This window comes from Heliangelus exortis, chromosome W (assembly GCF_036169615.1).
Source record: "Heliangelus exortis chromosome W, bHelExo1.hap1, whole genome shotgun sequence".
NCBI lineage: Eukaryota > Metazoa > Chordata > Aves > Apodiformes > Trochilidae > Heliangelus > Heliangelus exortis.
The window spans coordinates 2,804,930-2,823,061 of NC_092453.1; the positions used below are offsets into that span (position 1 = coordinate 2,804,930).

General features: G+C 43.9%; 1 long non-coding RNA gene across 1 annotated transcript; it reads right to left on the reverse strand.

The window, feature by feature from the left end:
* Positions 1-686: 686 nt before the first annotated feature.
* Positions 687-1,897, reverse strand: LOC139789266 (uncharacterized). Its single transcript, XR_011723099.1, has 2 exons — positions 1,729-1,897; positions 687-1,021 (listed from the first exon to the last, which is right to left on the reverse strand). It is a non-coding gene; the product is annotated as an uncharacterized lncRNA (long non-coding RNA).
* Positions 1,898-18,132: the final 16,235 nt, after the last annotated feature.

Sequence of the window (18,132 nt, forward strand, 5' to 3'; positions counted from 1 at the left end):
ATATTGTAATAACATGATGTAATCCTTATGAATATGTATGTAAGCCCACCCCTTTTTAATATTCATAGAATTTTAATCAAAATAAGGTAATCCTAGAGTTTTAGATTCGTGCGTGTGAGTGGAGCAGAGACTCCCCATGCACCCAGTGCTGTTTTGCTCATTGCAATTTCAATCTTATTAATTAAATTAAACCATTAACAGAATATTGAGTCTCGGTCATTTTTAACACAGAGAAGTGAGGACAAAGTTCCTAAGAAGATAGAGAATCATAGAATGGCTTGGGTTGGAAGGGACCTTAAAGATCATCAAGATCCAACCCCCTGCATGGGCAGGGACATCTCCCACTAGACCAGGTGTTGCAAAGCCTCATCCAACCTGGACTTAAACATCTCAGAAAAAACATTTTAGAATTCCTGCATGGTTTAGGGAACATTTTAGAATGACATTTGTCTTTTTTTACTTTTTCATGTTTACCAACCACAATGAAAAAGCGTATTGGAAAAAACACTATGGCATTCTGGTTATGTCAGAGGCACTTCAGTGTAGCTGCAACCTCAGGTGCAAACAAAATACAAAGATTCTGAGTTTTGTTTTATCTTTTAAGCTTTTATAGGTACAATGCACCCTTACAATTTACCTACTACAAATCTAAACCAAAAGGAAGGACTAACTCAACACTGCAAGAAATAGATAAAACTAAGACACCATTCCCTCCAGCTGAGAGAAAGCAGCTTGGCAATTTGAGATGACTAAACTGAAAAAACTCAAAATTGTCATAAATCAACAGCATTGACTTTTCCAATCATTTGTTTTGGCCTTGTTCAATGTAGCCTTGTGTAAGGAGATGTAAACTCTTCCCTTTCAGCTTTTTACAGATAGACTTTTTCTCACAAACAGTTTATGTAAAAGTCATCATGTTACCTGGGGCAAGCACTTGTTGGCAACTGGAGCATCAGGAGAAACCTCTGCTGACAGGTTGGGCAGGTATGTTCCTCAGTCTTCAGTAATGCTGTTTTAGTATCTGTGTAGAATTAGAATCATCAGAATGGTTTTTAAAGGAGGGAAATTTCAAAGTTCTAATCAACTGTAAAAAACACGTATATGGTTAAAGGGTGAATAGGATCTTGAGTGGAGGGCATGAGGACAAAAATGTTCAATAGCGTAAAAAAAAAAATTCTAGTATGTACCAAATAACTACACGGTTTTCGTATTTCACTGTTGTAACATCTGAAGATGGGGTTAGGCTGTGCCTTGATCTTTTATCTAGTCTTCTTCCCCCTGTCCAATAGAGTTGAAGTCACCAACCTCAAGGTTAGGGAATAAAACAGCAATCAGGAAAACATCCTGAGTTATGAAGGATTAAATATTTAACTATTTAAATATTCAAATAGTGGTGGGTTGTTTTTTTTTTTTTTTCTTTCTAGTCAGCAGTAAGTCACAGAGAAAGGGCTGTGGACAAAACAGTTTCATATCTAAGACTGTCAGCACCTGCACAATTACACACTCTGCTCATACTTCTCCTTCTGTGTGCAAAGGGGATTTAACCAGACACATAAAAAGGGAAAGGAGCTTTCTGCTTATTTTCCCCTTTCTATAAGAAGCATCCTTCAGGGGAGACTTCAGGATGAAACAGAACTGGAAATAAAGCAACTTTGTTATCTTGTGTTTCTGCTCTCAGAAGATCAGATGTGACTGTTTTGAATTAACAAACATGCAAGGAACACTTACATTCCTCACAATAACTGTTCCCACAGCAGGGAATAAAAGCTGCATCAGTCAGTAGGGCTTTGCAAATAGCACACAAGAACTCATCAGGTATGGGATCATCAGAGGAGGATGAAGAGGATGGCTCTTTGTATAACTAGAAATGCTTTTCCTTCTTTCCTCTGGCATATGCTTCCCTGGAGGAAGAGTGGGGAAAGAAAAGTTAAAGACAAAAGTTAAAGACGGGCAAAGGAAAAATTTTCCAAGCTTTGGATTTTATCAAAGTGTCCTGGTTTGGGCCAGGATAAAGGTTGTTGGGGAATGTTGGAGAATGTTCCTGAATGGTCCCGAAAAGGTAGGGGGTGTGACCCCTTTGCCGTGCCCAACCCCATGTTTGAGAGGCCAATTAGATCGGCCCATAATCCTGTGCTACCGGACCAGGGATTCGCTGTGCTACAGGTAAACACACCGGGTGTCCTTCTTAATATACTTCTTGTGTAACCGTTCACAATCTTTGGTGCTTAGTATAGGTCCATGTCCTTGTTCCTCAAGCCATTTTCCAACAAAACCTTTATCTTTTTGTACAATCATGATATTGGCAGCTTTGGCAAATAGCTTCTTAAGTACTGCTAACATACAACTAAGGCACACAAAAGTTATCAATATGATGCAAAGTACAAGCAAACCAGTTTTACATAAACTTTGAAGCCATCCAGTGAGGCCAAACCAATTGACTAATTCATCTATGCCGAAGAATCCTGCATCTTGCTTGATATTTTGAGTATGTTCTACTAGCTGTTGCATCTCCTTATGTATTGATTTAGAATGATCACTCAAATTCATACAGCACATACCATCGAAATCTTCACAACCATGGCCATGAGCTAAAAGCAAAAAATCAGTGGCAGCTCTATTTTCTAATACTGCATGTTGTACAGAAGATAAATCATCAGCTAATTCAGATAATACCTTGCTGGTATATAAATAGAGTGCATGTGCGATTATCGATGGTGAGACGAATCTTTTGTGTGCTTCGTTTTACCTGGGCTGCGCCTCCTACCCCTTCTACTCCAGACATCATTGGGGCAGCTGGCCAGTGACGAGGCCACAGCTGCTCATCCACGATAGTGATGTCTGCTCCTGTACCCAGTAGCGCTGTAAGGCGACACTGATCCTGTTGATGTTCTAATAAAATTGGTGCTTTGGGGCGTTCATCCATTGGGACGCATAATAAGGCCATTTGTCCTGTAGAGCCAAACGCTGCTGTTCGGCGGGGAACTGTCGGAGACAGCTGCTGCATCAGTTAATTGTCGTGTCAGGACTAGATGGGCAATTCGAGTCCCTTTTGGAATTATCATAGGTGGTGTCCAAGTAATAGCTACAATACAAATTTCTCCAGTATAGTCAGTCTATTACTCCTGGCAAGACAAACAAACCCTTAAGTCCAGCAGACAATTGTCCTAATAAGAGGGCTCCACATGGTTTTCCCTCATATTTCACTGGACCGGTGATACCCGTAGGGATCTTTTGGGGCTTGCTGTCAATAAAAGTCACGTCTACTGCGGTTGCCAGGTCCAGCCCGAGGCTTCCACTGGTTGCTGGTTGAAGGGAAGTGGAAGTGGCTGGTTGCTGGAGGGAAGTGGAAGTGGCTGTTTGTAGTTGTTTGAAGAGGTCAACACACCGTGGCTCCTCGCGCTCCTCGATCCGTTTCCCTGGTATCTGCAGTCTTCAGCAGCATGACTGTCCATATTACAATGTTGACACCAGACTGTGGTTTTACGACAATGCTTTTGAAGATGTCCAATGTGTCCACAGCGAAAACATTTGCCGGTTGATCGTTGCAGCTGTTTGGTGTCGGTAGGACGTAGCGGGGCTAGGGCTGCAAAGGCTTGCTGCTGGATTGCAAGAGCTTGCTGCTGGGCTGTAAAGGCTTGCTGCTGGGCTTGCACCATACCTTTCCCTACATCCTGTATTGCCTCAATTAACATTGCCTGAGTCCCTACTGGCATTTTAGCTAACCGTTTCCAGCATCTCCTCAATTGATGCTTCCGATGGCATAGTGGAGATTACATTTTTTGTGGGAGTGTTGCTGTTCTCTAAGACACACTGACGGAGCAATGTAGCTTTCACCTGCTCTGGTACACAAGCCTGGTTAATAGCATCAGTGAGTTTATCTACAAATTGCGAGAACGGCTCATCTCTGCCTTGCTTAATCGACATATAAGATGGAACAGCTGGTGTAGTTCTAACTTAATTCATAGCTTTCCTCACAAGTCTCATGGACTCTCTTATTATATGTGGGCCTAATCTTGCTTGTGCCTCAAAATTAGCATGCTGTCCACAACCCATAAGCTGATTCACTGTTACCCCATACAGGGGGTCATTTTGTTCTCTAGGAATGTCTACAAATCTGTGACATAATGTTTGCCAGTGGGCTTGCCATAACAGTAAGGCTGACTGAGTCATAATCATTCTCATAATTCCCTTTGTATCCTCTGGAAGCAACAATCCTGACCCCCAGATATAACTTATCATTTGCTTGACTGGTTCACTGTTGGGAAATTGTCTGGAAGAAAACAGACACGTGAGCAAACCTGACTGTTTAGCTTTAGGAAGAGTAAGCTAAGGGCCATGAGGCCCAGTTGCAAGGTTACTGAAAGATGAGCTATGGGAAAAAGATAAGGGAACTGGCAGCAGAAAAGAAGAATAACAGGATAATGAGGTAGCCAGCAGAAGTTCTGTGAGAACAGAATTTGTGTCCAAGATATAGCCACCTGCAAGATATCGTTATATAAACAAGGGTTCTATATAAAGCGAGTGTGAATTGTTAATAAACGACTTCACTTTAACCATATTGGTGACTACATGTTGTCCTTAAGCCTCCGCAGATTTCCCACATTTGGTGCCCGAACAGGGACCCTCTCGCTGTTGCTTCCAGGAGCGATGAAGACAGCTGGGATGAGAGGGTAGCGAGAAAGCCGACCGAAGCAACGGTGCGGCAGGAGCGGAGAAGCCAGTCGAAAGGAGACTGCTGCCCCAGCGGTCTATGTAGCTGGTGCCCGGCTATGGAACGAAAGAGGTACCTCGGAACTGAAGAATCTTGCCAAGAAAAAGGTGAGCGGCTGGGGAGGAGATGGGGTCTACACTCTCTAAAGAAGAAGAGGCAGTAGTTAAGCTCCTCCAATGTATTCTCTCTAAGAGAGGTTTATCACACGAAGGCAGGACCTTACGTGAATTACTGAAATGGGCACAGGATAGAGACTTGATCCCCTCGATGGGTACCGTTTTTGAGTTACCTACTTGGGAAGCCATAGGTACTGCCCTATGGGATAAAATTAGCGATGGAGATAAGGAGGCAGGACGCTTAGCGACACTCTGGAAATTGATTAGAGAAACCTTAAAAGAGATGGAAAGTGAAAGAGCGGCAGCCGCTTCTGCCTTCGCTGCATTGACTCCACAAAAGACCAGTAAAAGTAAAAATACTAGGACTGGTTGCTCGGCCGCTGCAGTTCCTGTTAGCGAAATGCCGTCGGTGCCTCCAATGAATCCTTTTGCCAGTAGCCCGCTGCCGCCCTTACCGGGGTTTTTTGGCGCCACAACAACGCACGGACAGCTGGAACATGCGGGTGCAGGAGAAAGCACATCTAAAGAACCCGACTTGCCTCCCCCTCCGAGCAAGAATGAGTTAAAAGAACTTCATCTAAATAATGAGTCTGGTATCTTAAGTGAAGCTCAGCATCCTAATCGATCAGAAGCCCTACAGAGCCGCAGAATATCCACCATTGTCGGGTACTCCTCTTATCAGCCCAGAATGAGAAGGATCTGTTGAAACATTGTTAAACAGCCTTATTCAAAAACTGGGGGATCTTACAGTTAAACCAGCAGAGGAGCGTTCGGGTTCAGAATCTTTGGCCCTGGTACCGCTTAATTCTCCACAGACTCCTCCGTGTGCGGAAGCAATTATTCTACCTAATTTGTGGAATCCGGTTCCTGAGCCTCCAGGAGAATCAGGATCTGGACAAAGATGGAGAGGAGTCATACGCGATGCAATAATAGAGGGGCGGTTTGTACTTAATTTGTCGGCGTTCCCTGTGTCGGTGCAAGCAGATGGGACAAGGAAATGGGACCCTTTTGATTGGAAAATACTAGAAAAAGCTAGAGCAGCAATAAATCAAAATGGCATTAGGTCTCCCATAACGCAACAAATGTTGAAATACATTTTTACAGCTGATTTGTTGATACCGCAAGATATAGCTCAATTAACTGAGATTTTGCTTTCCCCCTCTCAATTATTATTGTTTTCTAGGGAATGGCAGAGATTATGCAGTCATGAAGCATCTCAGCCATGGCAACAGAACGACCCTTTGCATGGTATTCAGGTGCAAATGCTAATGGGTCAAGGTCCTTTTGCTGATGGTACTTTGCAAACCCTATTTGCACCACAGGTGTTGCAATTAACCCAAAGACTTGCTTTGCAAGCACTGACAACAATTCAAGAACCAGGTCAATCGCATGTCTTTTCTCATGTTAAACAGGGTTTAAATGAGTCTTTTCCTGATTTTGTTGATAAGCTGTTCAGGGTGATCCAAGATCATCCTGATTTGGATGAGGATTCCAAACAGCGTATGTTTAAGGTTTTAGCTTTTGATAATGCGAATGACAAAACAAGACAAATTTTAGGATCGTTTCCTCGAACAGCCGAGGTTACAGATATGATTGAGCTCGTGGAGCGCACTCGGCAATCGGAAAAAACCGCCTATGTAGCTGCTGCATTAAAAGGTATGGTGCCAACAGCACCAAAATGCAAGTCACCGAAAGATATAAAATGTTTTCATTGTGGTAAAGCGGGTCATTCTAAAGTGCAATGCAGAGTTGCAGGACCCAAACGGAAATGGTGTTCCAATTGCAGTAGGAATAATCGCAATGCATCTGAGTGCCGGCAATCGGGAAACCGGCTGCCGAGCGCGAATTACCCGCGCGCCAAGACACAAATTCAGGGAGCATGGTCTGCTGGTCAGGGAGCTCAGGGACCCCAGGGAGCTCAGGGGCCTTGGACACCGTCAGCTCCACCACTCACGGGAGCGCCAGCGTTGACGTGGAAACCGCAGAAGATGTAACATTGTTAAACACTGACGTACATTTAGTGGAATCGAATATTCAGGGACCCTTGGGGCATAATTTGTGTGCTTTACTTTTAGGACGGTCATCTACATCTAGACAGGGTATTTTTGTAGTCCCTGGTGTGATCGATGCTGACTCTACTGGATTAGTATAAATCATGGTTTATATTATTACTCCACCGGTATCCATTCCTAAAGGCAGTAGAATAGCTCAATCAGTACCATTTTTGACACAGGTACCGTGTAAAGGTGAAAGGGACAGAGGAAATGGAGGCTTTGGCTCCACTGGAGCACCACAAGTTTATTTTGCTATGGATATTATAAAATGAAAACCTGAGGTAGAGGTACTTATTAGATCTAAATGCAGTGAGACTATTAAATTGAAAATGATGATTGATACAGGAGCAGATGTTACAATAATTTCTCAGCAGCATTGGCCCTTAACGTGGTTAACATGGTGGGCACCATACCATCTCCAGCAGGGATTATGGGTGTAGGAGGAACGCAGACGACTAGAGTTAGTAAAGATCCAGTTGCTTTACAATTTACTGATGGGTCACAAGCGTCAGTGAGACCCTATGTCATGCATATACTTATTATGTTAATAGGGAGACACGTCCTCAATCAAGTGAATGCTAGACTTGTAACACAGCCTTTTTAGTAGCGGCCACTGAAGGGCAGCCGATCCTAAAAATCGGGTGGTCTACCGACGACCCTGTCTGGATAGATCAGTGGCCGCTAACTAAGGACCGGCTGCTGCATGTAAAGGAATTGGTACAAGAACAACTCATGGCTGGGCATATTGTACCGTCTACATCGCCATGGAATACACCTGTATTTACAATTCCTAAAAAATCTGGAAAGTGGCGTTTATTGCATGATTTGCGTGCCATCAATGCGATCATGGAGACTGTGGGAGCGTTACAGCCAGGACTACCGTCTCCAGTAATGATACCAGAAAATTGGGATCTGTTGGTAATAGATTTTAAAGGTTGTTTCTTTACAATTCCTTTGCATCCAGAAGATGCTGAGCGATTTGCCTTTTCAGTTCTTTCTGTTAATAAGGCTGAACCAGCAAAAAGATATCATTGGGTTGTATTACCACAGGGAATGAAGAACTCCCCAACAATGTGTCAAATCTATGCTGCTTGGGCCCTGCAGCCTTTACGATCACAGTTTCCTGAGTTGATTATCTATCATTATATGGATGACATTTTGATTGCAGGAAGGTCACTCAATTACAACGATGTTTTAGCTCGGGTGACGAAGACTGTAGAACAACATGGTTTAAAAATTGCTCCAGAAAAGATACAAAAGCATGAGCCTTGGAAATATCTGGGGTGGACAATCACAGGGAGTGCAGTGCGACCGCAGAAGGTTGCCCTTAAAACAGAAATTACTACGCTAAGTGATGTACAGAAACTTGTGGGTGATATCCAATGGATGAGGTCACTTTGCTGTAGCCCAAAAGGCCTAAAAAAACCTGTTTAGAGACAGAGTTTTAAGTCTTTAAACAGCAAGTTATTTATTTGCAGATCCGGGGAACTCCCAGCTCGTGCTGGACAGAGAGTTCCAGAGGTCAGGGGGGTAGGGTTAGGGTATTTATACAGCCTTACATGCATATTCATAAGATTACGACAGGTAATTATAATATTCATAACAGGTGGAGTCTGGGCAGGGTCTGGGCGGAGCCGTCTTCTCAGGGATATGTCCCCCTTAGGGTTAAACTTCTATCTCCCTTGATTCCAGGTGGCTTCATGTTGTTATATGGATATCGGACCCCAGCCATAACTTTTCTCTTATCTGCTGGTTGTGGCATCTTTATGTTCTCCTTGTGCAGATGTTCACATGCTTTTGGGGCCAAGCTGGCGCCTCCCTGGCCTTGGCGGTGCCTTGTTCTAAAAACGAGACTTACACTCCCAATTATTTCCCAGACAGAAAGCTAGCTTCGTTAGGCCTTGTTTTGCTTTTCACTGTAACAGTGGAAAATTGTTTTGCTTCTAACTGAAACAGTGGAAAATTACAAGTTTGGACTGCTTCGCCTGGTCCTTTCTCAGTTTATCCTTGAATTGTACCGGTTATGATCACAAGTTCTAATTCTACATTAGGTAAATTCACACAAACAACTTGGCCTGCTCTCCTTTTCCCACAGGAACTGATCTGTTAAGATCCTTCTCTGTTTCATTGCGGGATTACTAATGATGATTTACAGCCTTTTGATCTTTTGGGCACCACGTCTAATGTAACCGATAGAAGAGAGTAACAACCAATACACCAAAAGGCATTGATTGTTATTCAGGAGAATTTTGACGTGTCATGCATCTCGTTTTGTAGAAGAGTTGCCGATAACGTTAATGATAATAAATTCAGGTCAAGATCGAGTTCATCCCTTTGGGTTGTTAGTTCAATGGGATGAAATGAAAAAACAAGCTTTAAGAATTTTAGAATGGATTTTTTTCTCAATCCCCTTACGCAAAACAATTACAACGAGGCTTGCAGTCTTATCTCAAATTGTTATAAAGGGCAGAGCGCGATGTCAAGGCATCGCTGGAGTAGACCCAGGTCAGATCATTTTACCTCTTATGCAGGACTATTTGATTTGGTTGTTGCGAACTTCAACAGACCTTCAAATAGCCTTGGCACAGTTTGGCAGAGAAATAACGAATTCTTACCCCTCATATCGCTTGTTACCACTTTTGTCTGACATGCAGTGGGAGTCATGTAGTTTTTTATCTGACAATCTGGTGGACAGCATAACGGTCTTTACGGATGCCGCGAAAAAATCCCATAAAGCTGTTTTTACCTGGGAGGAGACGCCTGGACAATGGAAGGAACATTTAATTCAAGGGAAGTCATTTGACTCTCTGCAAACCCTTGAACTTACCGCTGTTGCTTGGGTTTTAAAACATGGAATAACACTGCTGTTCATATAGTCTCTGACCCACTTTATGTAGTAGGTATTGTCTTGAGGAAGAATCATGCAATTTTGAAGGAAATTTCGAATAAGCATTTGTATTTGTTATTGCAGAAGCTATTGAGACTCTTAGCTGAAAGAGAACATTCTTACTTTATTACTCATATCCGGAGTCATCTTAATGATCGAGGGTTGGCTATCGGTAATAACCAAGCTGACCATTTGGTTGCACCGGCATGGACTGGTCCTTCTGTTGATGTTTTTGCACAAGCTCGACAGTCTCATGCCTTTTTCCATCAATCTGCTAAAATGTTAGCGAGGCAATTTCACTTACCTCTGGGGGATGCCCAGGGAATTGTGAAATCTTGCCCTGATTGCCAAAAACTTGATCTTGGTATTGGGATGGGAGTCAATCCTAAAGGTCTGAAGTCTTTGGAACTGTGGCAAGTGGACGTCACTCATGTACACCAGTTTGGATGCTTAAAATATGTACATGTAGTTAAAGATACCTTTTCTATTGCCATTTGGGCCTCCGCACAGACTGGTGAGGCAGCAAAACATGTTATCAGACATCTATATGTGTCCTTTGCTGTTTTAGGAGTACCTCAGTCCATCAAGACGGATAATAGCCCCGCTTATTCTTCTGCTCGCTTTCGACAGTTCTGTGGACGATGGGGCATCCGACCCGACATGTTACTGGTATCCCTCATAACCCTACGGGTCAATGTCGTGATCCGTTTATTATTTTATATTTTGATTATGAGGATTTCTCAGCCTCTGCTTCAGAGATGACGCATAAAATTGCAAGCTAACACGTTTGAAACTTAAACAAGTTACAAGGGTTTATTTTTAGGGAAGGGAAAACAAAATATCACAGTTAAGAAAGGGTAAACACAATTTGCTCCTTTTGGAGTAGCATTTTATCGCGCCGCCGCTGTAGTCGAAAAGCCGCGTCGCTGCTTGGTCCCCCTCTTTTTTCCTTTGACCACCTATCAGCACATCATCAATGTAATGATAGATTTTTACATCTGGGTTGTTTTTTATTTCTGGAATATTTTCCAGCTCCTGTGCCAGAGCATGGTGGGCAAGCGCGGGAGAATGATTGTAGCCCTGAGGCAACCTGGTGAAAGTATATTGTACTCCATCCCAAGTAAAAGCAAAATATTTTTGATCCTCGGAATCAATGGGAATTTGAAAAAACATATCTTTCACATCAAGAGAAGCAAGCACTGGGTGCGCTGCCTCCTGGATTTCTAGCACCAGATCTGCAATGTTTGGGACAGCTGAAGTTAATTTCTCAGTAACAGCATTCAAATTTCTATAATCTACAGTCATTCTCCACTTACCATTTGGTTTTCTTTTTGTTTCAGGTCAGAAATAACTTCTCTGATACCCTCTTTAGCTGCTATGGGAATAGAATATTGTTTAACGTTTGTAATTTTGCTTTGGGGGAGGTGAGGGGCAGTTTTTAACAGTCTAACTTTAAGAGTGGGGGTGCCAAAATTCCAAAAGCGGCCATTTTCGTCTCTCCAGGACCGACCAATCAATATGTCCATTCCTAACAGATTGTAAGGAATGTTGTCTACTATCATTTGGGTTCAAATTAACTCCTCGTCTCCTGGTAGCTTTAGGGAAACTTTAGCAGTTTTCTGTAAAACAGGTTTTCCCAAAGCACCACTCACCAATACTGGTTTCAGAGAAGAATTAATACCACATTTCTTGGCCACATCAGATTTTAGTGTGGAGATCTGTGCACCAGTGTCTACCACAAATGTTACAGGGTAGCATTTTGGCCCAACAGCGCATGTAAGTTCTGAATGCCCATTTTTGTTCAAGACCAATCTTAGCACATTTTGCCAGTCTTTTGGAGGACTTGATATTTTAGGATTTGATTGTTCATTATTTTCGGACCAATCATTTTGATTTGTAGGGATGGTTTCCCAAGGTTTATTCAGGGGGTCAGTAGAATTTACTGAACTGGGATCAGGACCTGTCTCCTCTCTCTGCCGTCTTTTTGCTTTCTTTTTAGTAGCAGAGAGAGGGCTTTTTAATTTCCCGAATTATGGGAATTTCCAGATCTTTCCCCTGAATTTGATCTGGCAGGCCATTCCTCTACTAAGGCTTTTAGATGGCCATAAGTAAAATTGTGACTTAAGAGTGAAGGAGGGATGCCTTTTCTCTTAGCTTCCTCTTTAAGCTTTGCAAAAGGCCCCAGTTCACCGTGTGGTAAATTATTTCTGTTTCGGGAGAGTCTATTCTAACGATTATTATTATGATTATTTCTCCGTCTGCCTCCCCTATTTACAACTGTCCAGTCACCCCATGGTTCGTCCTGCTGGTGAGGAGGAATTTGGGGAGGCCTGGCAACCCCAGTGGCATAAGTCAATTTTTGACTATCATTATAATTTGCTGGGGTCTGAAGAATTCTTACAGATGTAGAATCAGCTTCGGGTGCCACATATTTACGTCCAAATTCTGTCAATTCTGTTAGCAGATCAGACCAAGTGTAGTCTGTGCCTAATAGCAAATTTGTATTTGAATTTTCAATTCTAGCCTTGATCTGTAGGGCTAGATTTTGCAGTTGCGTAGGTAGCCCTCTGATGAGAATATCCATTCTCTCAGGTTTTACCTTTAGCATAAGTGGGTCCTCCTGGTTAACCACCAGAGCATGGTCATAAATCATTTGGATCACACTGGCGTTATGAACATTGTCCAGTAGCTGGGTGAGACACCCTTGCAATACATGGGGTTCTCCCCTTGCTATGGGGTCAGTGAAGCCCACATTATAAGCAGCTCGTTGGGTCAGGGACCATGGAGCTCTGGAATTGCCAGTAATCAACATAACTCCAGGACCCCAATGGCCTGACGCTTCTTTTTCTGATAATAATATGTGGTCTCCACCCGAAGATGAAACCCTTACTACATAGTCTATATCAGTTTCCAAAGGTAATCTGCCAAATTGTCTTTTTAATTGTGTCAGCTCCAGAGGAGAGTATGGAAATTCTTTATGGGTAACTTGCTCTCGTCTGGTATCTAGCTCACATGTATGTTCTGCTCTGATTACAGGACGCAGACGCTTATGTGTTATAGGCATGCTCTCATCTTCTGAACTATCAGAAGACTCATGGCAGGAGGAAGACTGTGCAGAGGCCTTCTCGCTCATTACAGCGAGTTGCCTGACCTGTTTCTCCAATTTATCAAATCTCTTAGCCCCAGTTTTTATAAATGTGTTGAGCAACTGGTGTAATTCAGCCACTTCTCCCTCGGGAGGGTGAACAGCCTGAGGGGGAGTTCCTGTTTGCGTTTTGGCAACTTTTGGCTGTGGCTTTGTCTTTAAGATGGAGGGTCTGCTTTTCCCCCTTTTGGGTGCAAAACGCACTGGTTTTTTTACGGGGTCTTTCAGGAGAGACATACTCCCCATTGTCTGTTGTATATTCAGAGGCAGATGGAGCACCGTCTAGCATCGGATTCGGGTTAGTACAGATTTCAGAATTTGATTTCCCTGGCAGCTCCTCAGATTTTACGCCACTTTCAATATTTTCTAATTTTTGGCGCAATTCTTCGTTCTCCTGCCAAATTGTAGTAGCCAAGATGAAATAGGCACGAGCATAGAAAAAATCTATACCCAATTTTTTCAATCAAGAGTGGATTTCTTTTCTAATATTGTTATTGATTTAGCAAGGGCAATAAAATCTCTGCTCTTATAATTTTTATAAATCATATCATAGAGAGTTTTCTTCGGGATATAGTTACGGGCTTTGAGGTACTCCCAGAATGGGCGAACCAAAGCGATTTCACTAAATTAATTTTCTTTATAGAAGGTCAAACCACTAGAGCTAGCAGAACACATTACAGACTCCATTTAAATTGTTTTAAATTTCCTTAAGGGTTAGTTTTGCAATTCAGGCATCAGTCTAAGAGCAGGCTCTGATTTTTCCTCAGTATTATCCTGTCCGTGACACCAATAAAATGTCGTGATCCGTTTATTATTTTATATTTTGATTATGAGGATTTCTCAGCCTCTGCTTCAGAGATGACGCATAAAATTGCAAGCTGACACTTTTGAAACTTAAACAAGTTACAAGGGTTTATTTTTAGGGAAGGGAAAACAAAATATCACAGTTAAGAAAGGGTAAACACAATTTGCTACTTTTGGAGAGACGAGTGGTTTAGGAAAGAAAGAAAGAAATGAGGGGGTAATTTAAAATGTTTCATGGCCAGTTGGTCCTAGCGGAGGGGGGGGGGGGAGTAGGAGTCGTTTTACCGCGCCGCCGCTGCAGTCGAAAAGCCGTGTCGCCGCTTTCCGCTTGGGCCTTCGGAGCTGCTTGCCCGCCTTTTTGTGCCGAGCTGGCTGGAGTTTGTAGTCACAAGAGCTGGCTTCCACGTGGTTCTTCTGAGCTGCTGGCTCCTTTTCGGTTCTTTCTGGGGGATTCTTATAATGCAAAGGAGAGCGGGTCCCCCTCTTTTTTCCTTTTGTGTGAGTTGTTAATAAAATCAGGCTTTCCTGGAGTTGAGCATACTTCCCGAAAACAAGTTACCTTATCAGTTCGTTAAGATATGCTAATTTCGTGAAGTCTGGCCAAATGTCAGGTGCCAGGAATTTTTTTTCCTGTTTGCCAGTCTTTAGATATGTTAATGTGGCAGCATGTTTGATATGTGAGCTTGAAAAGAAAAAAAAAACCTAAATAATCCTTGCTCAAGAATCAAATATTTTTTAAAGTGTTTACATCAGTCAGGCAATAGTGGAACGTTGCCATTCAGTATTAAAGGCTCTCCTTGAGAAACAAAAACAGGGGGAGGAAGGGAGTCCTCCACAGGACTGGTTAAGTAAGGCTAAATATGTCATGAATTGCGCCTTACAGAAGATCGTACAGAGCCTCCGATATTAATGCATCAAAAGGCTTTAGCAGACTCTGAAGCTTCGGAACCTTCCCAAAAAATTTTGGTGGAATTCAAGAATTTGAACACTGGAGAATGGGAAGGGCCGGCAGAGGTGAAACTAACTGGTCGTGGTTATACGTGTTTACTTACAGGTACCGGAGTGCGTTGGGTACCGGCCAGATGGGGTCATCCATGGAAATAAATGCCTCCAAATGCGAACTCACAGTGATGCTGTTTGTGATACGAGTTTTAGTTTGGGAGATTGTACCACTTCATTTAATTTTAGGCTAACTTCACCAGATTTTAGTAGCAATAGCATTTCGTTTTTGATTCTTCTAGTGATTGTTGTTAATTTTTATCATATATTGGTGGAGTAAGACAAACAAAAATAAACAAAACTCAGTTATGAGAATGAGTATGCCTTTTCAGAGGCCGAGAGTTGCGGCAGAGAGTGAGAGCTGCTCCTGGTACAGAGAGCACCCCCACTCCTGCCTCCGCAGCTGCTTCTCGCCCCCCCTCACACAAGGGCACAACTCAGATACGGCTGGTGAGCATCGCCAGCGTATCTGTTACAGCTGCAGCTGCTGTCTCTAGCCCCACAGACACTGCTGCTGCTCAGAAAGTGAGCCCTGCTGCAGACACCGCAGCAGAGAAGAGAAAAAAAAAAAAAAAAAGTGGGGGGGAAAAGGTGTGCCTATGCTGTTTAAAAGCTTTGGAATTCTGTCTCTAAACAATTTTATTAGGCCTTTTTGGGCCTCAATTTGGCAACCATGGAGGAAACCAGGACTCCACTGTGCCGTGACCCGGGAGGGGTCTGGAGACACTTTTGGGGCCCCCAGACAAATCTTTGTCGGATAAGCCTCCTCTCCCCCCTTGGCTCTACGCGCCAGTGGACACCAGACCTTCCTCATACTAAAAAGCTATTTAAGTCCTTCCACTGCAGTGTGAAATGTGCTTTTCATATTGTATTGTATTGATAACAGGCTTTTGTTAATGTTGTAATTCATGTGATTGTTTATATGTTGATTATGGGATCCCTCGTCTATATGTTGATTGTTGATTGTGCTAGTCTGTTGCACTGCTAAGCAGATGAACTTAACTTCTGGTATTTTAACACAGGTGCTAAAAGAGGTTGATAGTGTCAGATGCAGTTTTACAATATCGTGCTGCCACTGACTTTTATTGTCAGCTTTTAGGTTATGTTTGCGAAGACTTTGATGGGGTGTATTTGCATGAATTTATCTGATCATTCAGAGTCAATTCACAACCAAAAACGATTGATTAAGATAACATGAAAAAATCAACTGGGTTAAATGAATAGTTAAATCGCTTAAGGATATGGGGATAGCTTAGAGATTAAATTAGACAGGTTTATCAATTATATTTGTTATTATTGGTTTTGATTATTAGCATGTTATTATTGCTTTTGTATTATTAATATGTTGTTTATGGCAATGTATCATTAGCATGTTATCTCGCATGATGAAGTAAGTCAGGATTTCTCAAAACCAAAAAGGGGGATATGTTGGGAAACTGTCTGGAAGAAAACAGACATGTGAGCAATCCTGACTGTTTAGCTTTAGCTAGAATAAGCTAAGGGCCTTGAGGCCCAGTTGCAAGGTTACTGAAAGATGACCTATGGGAGAAAGATAAGGGAACTGGCAGCAGAAAAGAAGAATAACAGGATAATGATGTAGCCAGCAGAAGTTCTGTGAGAACAGGATTTGTGGCCAAGATATGGCCACCTGCAAGATATCATTATATAAACAAGGGTTCTATATAAAGCGAGTGTGAATTGTTAATAAACGACTTCACTTTAATCATATTGGTGACTACGTGTCGTCCTTAAGCCTCCATGGATATTCCACAGGCAAAGACCCTAAAGATGGGATATCCTGACGGCAGAGTGGGCTGACCCCCAGCCCCAAACCCTGCAGTCCCCTCAGACATGAAATCTCAGGTGGTTTGGATGCTTTTCCTCCATAGACTTAACAGCAGGACAGGAGCTACAGCATCAGTGTCTGAGCTGCACCCAAATCCTCACCCCCAAGCCCAGCAAAAAGAAGGGGAAGAACAAGGACAGCAGCAGGGGCAAGAGGGGAACCTGCCAAAGTTCTGCTGCCAAGAGAGTAGGGACAGGGAGACAGAGGCAGGGACTCCAGCATTTCTCCTGTCTGGTGGGGGGGCTGCTGGAAGGATCCTCAGAATTTAGTGCCCTTAATCTGAAGGGCTGAGGGACTGTGCTGTGTGACAGATAGCAGGGTTTAGCTCTAGGGAGGGCAGCAGCTCTGCAGTGAATGACTGGGAGGTGCAGGAATCCCCCCTGCCATCATCTTCCAGGCAGCAGCTCTCTCTCAAACCCTGCCAATCTCTGCTGCCTGCAGCTGTTTCTCTGTCCCCAGCTCTCCTCCCTGTCAGTGCTCACAGCCCCCATCCCACCCACTGAGTGCTCAGCTCTGCCCTGCAGACCCCTCCTGGCAGCAGCAGGACCTGTCCAAGGGAATCTCTGGCTGTGCAGGGGCTCAGGAGCAGCTCAGACAAGGGCTGAGGAGAACTGGGGTCTCTGTGCCTTCTGTAGGGTGCAGAAAATGCTTTTTATGTCCTGGAAAGACAAGTGTAAGCAGAGCCTGAGGAGAACCCAGAGTGGAGCAAGAAAGCCCTGCCCTGAAGGGGCTCCTGAAAAGTCCCCTCAGAAATATTCTGGGCATCAACTGGAGCTGTGAGCAGCCCTGAGCAATTCATCCTTCTCTCACCAGCACCAGGACCCTGCCCTGTGTTTCCTGTCTCCTGCCAGCCACAGCTTCTGCCAGCACCAGGGAGCTCCCCGAGCAGGCTGAGAGCTGCCCCTGTCAGGAAGGCAGCAGAGTCCCTGTCCCAGCACACAGCCCCTGGGCTGCAGGACCCTGCTCTGAAGGACAGCCCTTGGCACCCCTGCCTGCACACACTCCTTCTCACAATTCCCCTTCCACCTCCAGCCCCTTCCTCCCTTACAGCTCCCAGCAGCTCTGGCTCTGCAGCTTTAGGAGATGCCTCCAGGAACTGCCCTAGCTTCACTGCCGTGCACCAGACACTCACCATGTCAGAAGCTGTGAAGGTTCTCTGTAGGGAGATGGTCTGAAAGGCGGGGGTGTGTGGCGCTGCTGTATGCACAACCCCATGTTTTGACTGTTCAGAGTTAGAAAGACACCCTGTCCTGGACGTTAGATTAGGAGAAGTGGCTTCTACCCCTGTACCAATAGGATTCGCTTTTGCTGCGTGTGAATGGCACCAGGTGACCTGTAGCAGGTAGTTTTGGAGTGCGGTGGAGGGGGGGTTTTGTACCTAATAAAAGCCCTCTTTTTCTGGAAGCATCGATTATACCTGTGAGGACTCATCTGTGACTTCCGCGCCGAGCCACTAAGGTCGCCACCTCCCGCAACAAATGGTGGAGAAAGTGGGCAGCGACAGTAGCCTTGACAACGGACAAGGTCTAGCCCGTGATTAGGCAAACCAGGAAGAGGGGAGCTGAGATTG